The sequence below is a fragment of the Onychostruthus taczanowskii genome, unplaced genomic scaffold, assembly GCF_017590055.1.
Source record: "Onychostruthus taczanowskii isolate IOZ18803 unplaced genomic scaffold, ASM1759005v1 scaffold110, whole genome shotgun sequence".
Lineage (NCBI taxonomy): Eukaryota > Metazoa > Chordata > Aves > Passeriformes > Passeridae > Onychostruthus > Onychostruthus taczanowskii.
In genome coordinates this window covers 832,211-840,180 of record NW_024497630.1, presented here as the reverse complement: position 1 = coordinate 840,180, position 7,970 = coordinate 832,211, and positions in this window count along the sequence as shown.

Sequence of the window (7,970 nt, the reverse complement as noted above, 5' to 3'; positions counted from 1 at the left end):
CGGCGGCCCCTTGGGCCGGGCCGAGCCCGCCGTGCGCATGCGCGCCGCGGTCCCGCCCACCGTCCCGGGCCCTCCCCGCCGGAGCCACGCCCATCGGGCCACGCCCTTCTGTGCCCCGCCCTCCCCGCGGAGCCGCGACCCGGGAGAGGCGTCCGGGAATCTGGGGGGGTCCGAGCATTTGGGGGGTTTCTGAGCAGCCCGGAGGGGTCCGAGCATTTGGGGACGTGCAAGCGTGGAGGGAAGCGTGCCCTGAGCATCGCAGGGGGAAGGGAGCGGTCCAAGCATCGCTGGGGCGTTCTGAGCATCCCAGGGGAGCTCCGAACGTCCCGGGAAGGATCCGAACATGCCCGGAGGGGTCTCCTAAAATTGCAGGGGGTGCTGAGCATCCCAGAGACACGCCAGCATCGCAGATGGTTCCGAGCGTCCCGGGAGCCTCCGGGCAGCCGAAGGGGACCCCGACCATCGCGGGGGGCGGGTGTCGAGCATCCCGGGGTGTTCGAGCAGCCCCGGGGGCCACGAGCATTCCCGGCGCTCGGCCCCGCCGCCCTCCCCCGCGGCTGTTCCCAGCGCGGAGCCGGCGCTGAGTGCCTGAAAAGCGCCGCCGACACCGAGGGAGGCGGGAGGCGCTGGGCGAGGAGGGGACAGCCCGGCAGTGCCACCGCTGCCGCCGGCCCTCGGCAGAGAGGAGCGAGCAGGTCGCTGGGTACCGCGGGGACCGGAGCGGCGGCAGCGCCTCCCGGTACCGGGCAGCCGCTCCCCCGCCCCCTCCAGGCACTCGGGGACAGAGCTGGGGCACAGCCCCGCACCAGGACCGCTGCATTCCTCCTTCTCGCCGAGTCACTAAACTTAGGAAAACATCAAATCTGTCTTTCCCCCCACCCTTCCCCCCTGGATCTTCAGCTTCTGTTTCACGGGGTTATTCCGCAGGGTCCCGGAGCACTCTGCGGTGGAAGGGCCCGTCCGGCTCCAAGTCCCGGTTCTCCTGCTCACGTTCAGCTGTCACCAGGTTCTGCCTGACAGAGCCACAAACCCCCCAGCAGACAGGGCACCCCGAGTCCAGGGCTCCCCATCACCTTCCCAAGGTCAGCACAGCGGGGCCCTGCTGCCGTGGCTGTCCCCCCATGGCTCATTGCCAAGCAGCTGCCTCCAAACCCTTTGTCCCAGCTGGGCCATGGCCTTACAGGGCCCTTCCACAGCCAGGACTTCAGGAAACCTTCCCTGACCATGGTAGCCCAGCACACTCCTTCCCTGGAAAACCAGAGACCAATCCCCAGCTCCCCCAAGACCCCACATGCCCAGACATTCCCACTCCGCATGACACTCAAATTTACTTTCTCCATTTACACAGAATTGTCTTTCCCAATCACTGTCTTTGGGATTAATTCAACCGTTTGGCTTGGGATTGTTTTTAATTGCAGAAACCATCAGTGTCTGGGCTAGAAACCCCCCCTTCAATCCACCCACTCTGTTCCCATTTCAGATCCCAGGAAACATTAACTCTTGCTTCTCCATGGCCCCAAAACAAGTGGCATGGCCTGGCCCTGTGCTTCCAAGCTGGTGACTTCTACGGAGAGAGACTTACACATTCTGATGCTTTGAAAAGGACACCTGAAATTTCCGTGGGATCTTTCCAGCAAGGTAACAGCCACCAGGAACTGTCTCCTTAATTCTTTCCCCTCCTCTCACCTGATAACTAAACTCATAATCTTCCAGATGCTAAAAAGTTTAATGAAAACAGTTAACAAGATGCTTCTCCTCCTGCTTTGCCTCTTCTTCCTCTCCTCCTGCTTTCTCTCCAGAGGACTCAGCTGTGAACTCCCACCAGCCCTTTCCTTCTGTGGCTGTTGCAGAGAAAGCTGAATAACTTGTTTTCCCCCCCAAAAAGCTCAATTTCATGGAGATGTGTCCATATCCATCCCGATTCCCGTGCTTACACAGATCCAACAGCATCAGCACAGCTCTGGGAATCCTCCCACTCCAGACCTGCTTCTCCATGCCATGAGCTGTTCAGAGAGCTGGCAGGCTCCAGGATTGAATGGAATTCTGGAATATCCAGAATATTAAAATGGAGTTCTTGAATATCCCAGCTTGGGATGGACCCACAGGGAACCCTGTCCCTGCCCAGCCACCCCAACAAGCCCACCCTGAGCACCCCTGGCAGCGCTGTCCAAACACTCCTGCAGCTCTGGCAGCCTTGGGGCCGGGACCATTCCCTGGGCAGCCTGGGCAGTGCCAGCACCCTCGGGGGCAGGAACCTTTCCCTGAGCTCCATGCCAAGCCCTGGCACAGTACTATGCCAATTTTGGCATGAGGGTTTGCACCTATTGAGAGAAGCTTCTCCTCCAGGGACAGACACAGGAAATCCAAATCTGAGCTTGAGATATCCCCCTCTCTGCTCCTTCACTTGCCAAAATATTTAACATAGTAAGTTGAAACAACTAAAAATAGTGGGGTTTCCATACCTTGAAACAGAAGGGTACAACTCCTCCTGTCTGAGCTCCTTTTGTTCCCAGATAATGGAGGAAACTCAGGCATGACCAACACTGGCTCTGGTAACTCCACTAGGCAGCCTTGAGCAAGGACTGCACAGGTACCTGAATGGCTCCTCAGGGATGTCCATGCTGCAGTTCCAACACCAAACACACTCCTGGCCACTGCAGGCCACCACATCAGCAGCTCTGAAGCCACTGACAGGTCCTGTACGTGGGCTTCAAAACCCCTCAGGAACTGCACTCCCAACACTGCCATTTCTGTCTCTCTGCTCTCTCAGTCCTTTTGGGAAATTTCTACATCAAGTCCAACAACACCCAGGGAAGCTGCCAGTTGGTATTTTAAGCACTTTGGCAAACCTGGTTTGTAGATGTTGTGCCTCTGATCTGTTCCATTTTCAGCAGAACTAGCTCACACTTTCTTCTGAGAGTCTTACTTCCACACATGACACCAGGCGGCCTTTGGGGTTTTTTTAACCTGAGCAATTAGCAGTTCTTAAAGAGACTTGTGTCTCCCATTAACAGAGGAAATGAGTCTACAAACCAGGGAAGTTGTTCAGCACAACTCTATTTCTTTACCCAAACATCACCATGCAGAAGAACCGACTTCACTAAACACAAGAGGAAAGAGAAGGTGCTTGCTTGCTGCTTCCAAGCCCATCTGTCCAGCTGCTTCCCCATCTCCCAGCAGAAGTCATTCCCAAATCTTTGTACCACCTGTAACAATATTGTGTCTGACCATTAAAGCTGTGGCTGCCCCTGGATCCCTGGCAGTGCCCAAGGCCAGGCTGGACAGGGCTGGGAGCAGCCTGGGACAGTGGGAGGTGTCCCTGCCATGGCAGGGGTGGCACTGGATGGGCTTGAAGGTCCTTTCCAACAAAACCATTCTGGGATTCCATAATCTACAGAAGTAAGATGCCCCAAAAAGAACAACAGAATCCCATGTAGAGACAGGAGATTCCAGAACACTGGACTGAAGCACACCAGGTGTCACAGCCCATTAAGGGGTTTCCTATACAGAGAAAAAACAACAGAAGTTCAGCAGAGCATCGGTGCCACCACAGCTCCAACTCCCTCAGGAACAACTCTGCAGCTGCTGCCTACTCCAGGCCAAGTGTGCAATGGCACAAGTGACAAGATCCGAGATGGAATATTTATTCTGCAATAGAGAGCATCCTTTACAGATGCACCCCTAATGATGGGATCAGTGAACACAGACAGGGGAACCCTCTGCTCCCCCAACAAAAAAACCCACATTTGTCATAGAATCTATAGATGCACCCCTAATGATGGGATCAGTGAACACAGACAGGGGAACCCTCCTGCTCCCCCAACAAAAAACCCCACATTGGTCATAGAATCACCCCAGACTGATTTGGGTTGGAAGGGAGGATAAAGATTATCCAGTGCAACCCCTGCCATGGTCAGGGGCCCTTCCTAATGCTCCAAGCCCCATCCAGCCTGGCCTTGGGCACTGCCAGGGATCCAGGGGCAGCCACAGCTGCTCTCGGCACCCTGTGCCAGGGCCTGCCCACCCTGCCAGGGAACAATTCCTGCCCAAGATCCCATCCAGCCCTGCCCTCTGGCAGTGGCAGCCATTCCCTGTGTCCTGTCCCTCCAGGCCTTGTCCCCAGTCCCTCTGCAGCTCTCCTGGAGCCCCTTCAGGCCCTGCCAGGGGCTCTGAGCTCTCCCTGGAGCCTTCTCTTGTCCAGGTGAGCCCCCCCAGCTCTGCCAGCCTGGCTCCAGAGCAGAGGGGCTCCAGCCCTGGCAGCATCTCCGTGGCCTCCTCTGGCCTGGCTCCAGCAGCTCCACGTCCTCCTGCTGCTGTCCTGCAGGGCTGGGGCAGCTCTGCAGCTGGGCTCTCACCTGAGCACAGGGGCACAGGGGCAGAATCCCCCCTGCCCTGCTGCCCATGCTGGGGGCTCAGCCCAGCACAGGGGGGGTTTCTGGGTCAGTGCCCATGGCCAGGGCAGGCTGAGCCTCTCACCCACAACACCCCAAGTCCTTCTCCCCAGGGCTGCTCTCTGTATTTTACCATTTGTCTAAATCACAGCACATTAGCCAAATTCTACAAAATAGGATCCAAAATTCAGAGGAAAAAATACTTTTAAAGATCAATTATTGCTGCTCTTCTCCCCTTTAGGAGGTCAATCTCTACTTTCTGCACCTCACCAAGCACAGAAAGCACAGGCTTGGAGCACAGCACAGAAGAGGTGCTGCAGCTCCGAGCAGAATCACAAAAAAGCCCTTACTCTGTGTGGGAAGGCTTAGGGGAATATTTCAGCACATCAGGAGCTGAATCACTGCATGTGGGTGGAGCCAGACAGATTGACAAGATGTGGAACTTGAAAGATGACCTCAGCCCGAGATCAATCATCCCACAAAGTCGCTGACGGAGGGAACAGCGCAGGGGGACAGCTCAAGGTGAGGAGGCTCAATGTCACCGTGGTGTGCCACAGCTGCAGTGGAGGCACAAGCTGAGGTCAGAAAGCCTGGCCCCTGTGATCCCTCAGTGCCACCAGGCCCTGCTGCCCTTTCTCTGTCACTCTTGGCACCCCTGCCACAGCACCTTCAGAGGCTCCCTCCCTACAGCAGGACATGAAAGAGGCACCTTGGGGGAAGCCATTAGCAGAGGGCTCTTTTTCTTGCATTAGATGAATGAGGAATTGAGCTGTCAGGTAATGACTTTGGAGTTGTGGAGAAGCCAACTTGATGGAAAGCTAAGAATTAATTGCAGATCAGACAAAAGCATGAAAAAATAAAAGCTGGTACACCACGCTTTCAGGTTTTACAGCCCTTCAGATCACTAAACCCCACACAATGTGCCCAGTAGGCTAATCCAGGACATGGAACTCCACTCACATTGCAAACAAAAACATGCAAGAACTTTTTAGGATTCAGCTTTTTCCAGAACCTCAAGCTTGGGGGTCCATACCCCACCTTGGGCACCACGTCCAGCTCTGGGCCCCACCATGAGGACGTGGAGCTGCTGGAGCCAGGCCAGAGGAGGCCACGGAGATGCTGCCAGGGCTGGAGCCCCTCTGCTCTGGAGCCAGGCTGGCAGAGCTGGGGGTGCTCACCTGGACAAGAGAAGGCTCCAGGGAGAGCTCAGAGCCCCTGGCAGGGCCTGAAGGGGCTCCAGGAGAGCTGCAGAGGGACTGGGGACAAGGCCTGGAGGGACAGGACACAGGGAATGGCTGCCACTGCCAGGGGGCAGGGCTGGATGGGATCTTGGGCAGGAATTGTTCCCTGGCAGGGTGGGCAGGCCCTGGCACAGGGTGCCCAGAGCAGCTGTGGCTGCCCCTGGATCCCTGGCAGTGCCCAAGGCCAGGCTGGGCAGGGCTGGGAGCAGCCTGGGACAGTGGGAGGTGTCCCTGCCATGGCAGGGGGGGCACTGGATGGGCTTTGAGGTCCCTTCCAGCCCAAACCATTCTGGGATTCTATGTATCAGAAAACTTGTCATTTGTAAATGCAAATGCAACCAGATTTGTTCAGCAAAGCATTTCTGAATTTTGCCACTGAAGACAAACCTGATCAGGCCACTCATTGCCCAGTTCTGTGCAGTCTCCAACTGCTGCTGCTTGTGACTCTGCAAGGTAAGAAAATCCAATCTGAGATTTATTTAATGAATTAAAAGCTTTCCCATTGGAGGCCAATATTTTTTCTTACTCTTAGTTGTTGTTATAAGCTAGTCAAGCAGTAGTTATGGATATTGGTAAGAAATCAGCAATACTAAATGAGATTGCTAAACAATGCCCTGACAATTCCAAGTGCATTTGGTGGGTCATTCTGGAGTTCAAAACGTTTTTCTCTCCCCACCCTCCCAAATGTTCTGTCACTGTAAATACCATTTAGCACACACTGTTCTGTGCTGTTCTCTCCTACACTCCAGCTACTCACGGGATCAGCCTGAGGAGGAGGGGGAGAAAGGTTTTCCCTCATTAATTCAACTTGATCCCTGCTAATCTGAGAACAAATCCAAATTTTTAGCTCACTACAGCCCATAGAGGACATTATTTTCTGTGCTGCAGAATTAGGACACCACCTTCCCATGGCTGTGTTTCATTAAAGCAGGAAGGTAAAATAGGCAACACTGGGATCCTCAGTCGACCCCAAAGTCTGGAGCAATTCCAGCAGATGCAGAAATTCCTGTTCAGAGTGACAACAGTGAGGAATATGCATTTTATGTGATAGGGAAGAAGTGGTATTATCCAAGTATTTGCATGGGCATCTGGACTCTTGGAGATTGTTCTTATGCACATAATCCCAAAGAACTAGGATTTCCTGACTGGAGAGTTATTACCAAAAAACTTCCTTTCTCTCCATTAAGCATTCTCCTGCCTCCTCCCCCTTTAAACACATTACCCCACACTCTTTCCAAGGAGCAGGACAATCAGTCCAGACAGAATGGTCCCTCCTTAAAGCAAGACAAAAGCACCTGACTCAGGAGTCCTTCCAGGTGTCCTGCTTCATTCATATCCCCCAGAACAGCAATGAGAATTCAGATGGGATATTGGGCAGGAATTCCTGGCTGTGAGGGTGGGCAGGTCCTGGCACAGGGTGCCCAGAGCAGCTGTGGCTGCCCCTGGATCCCTGGCAGTGCCCAAGGCCACAGTGGAAGGTGTCCCTGCCAAGGCAGGGGGTGGCACTGGATGAGCTTGGAGGTCCTTTCCAACCCAAACTCCCAGCCACGACATCAGAGCCTCCCCAGGCAGGGTTGAACAAGCCTGCACTCCCAGAGTCCAGCCATGTCATCCCTGGCTCTCTTCTCTTCCTGCTGGGCTGAGTTTACAAGCAAGAAAACTCCTCCCTTTCCTTGCTCAACAGCCAGTTCAGCAAGTTCAATTTCAGATGTGAATCGAGCCAACTTTTCCTGGGCAGAACCACCTCCAAGAGCTCTGCTGGCCAAATCCAGACTGCACCAATATCCATTCCAATTCATTCTATGGTTTGTACCAAATTTAATCCAGCTAGAATTCAGTAAAAATAACACTCCCCAAACAACAAGATAATGACATTCCCTTTAAATCTTGAAGTTCTATAAAACAAAGTGGAGAGGAAAAAACTGTAGCCATCAACACCCTATGCAGCATAGAATATTAATTAATGAAATATAAGTGTTGCCCCATTTGCACTCAATTGCTCTTAAGTACATTATTTGCTAATCATGTGCCTAACAAGTTGTACCTCAAACAAGCTGCTTTCTCCACCCTGGGGATAGATTTGATGATGGCAGAAGCTTTATGCCTGTCAGTCATGTCCAGGGCTGAGATAAGACCAACTAATCCAGTTGTTATTGCAGCAACATGAAACAGATATCATGGTCAGTGAAAACAAACATTTCATTTCCTCACCTTGGTAAGCAGGTAGTTATTTCACTTTCTCTGGCTCTGAAAGGAGTCCTGGGTCCTTCTTTGGCACTTTGCACAAGCAAATCCTCCATATCAATGAAAGCATCATAAACTTTGTAAACTGAAGGAA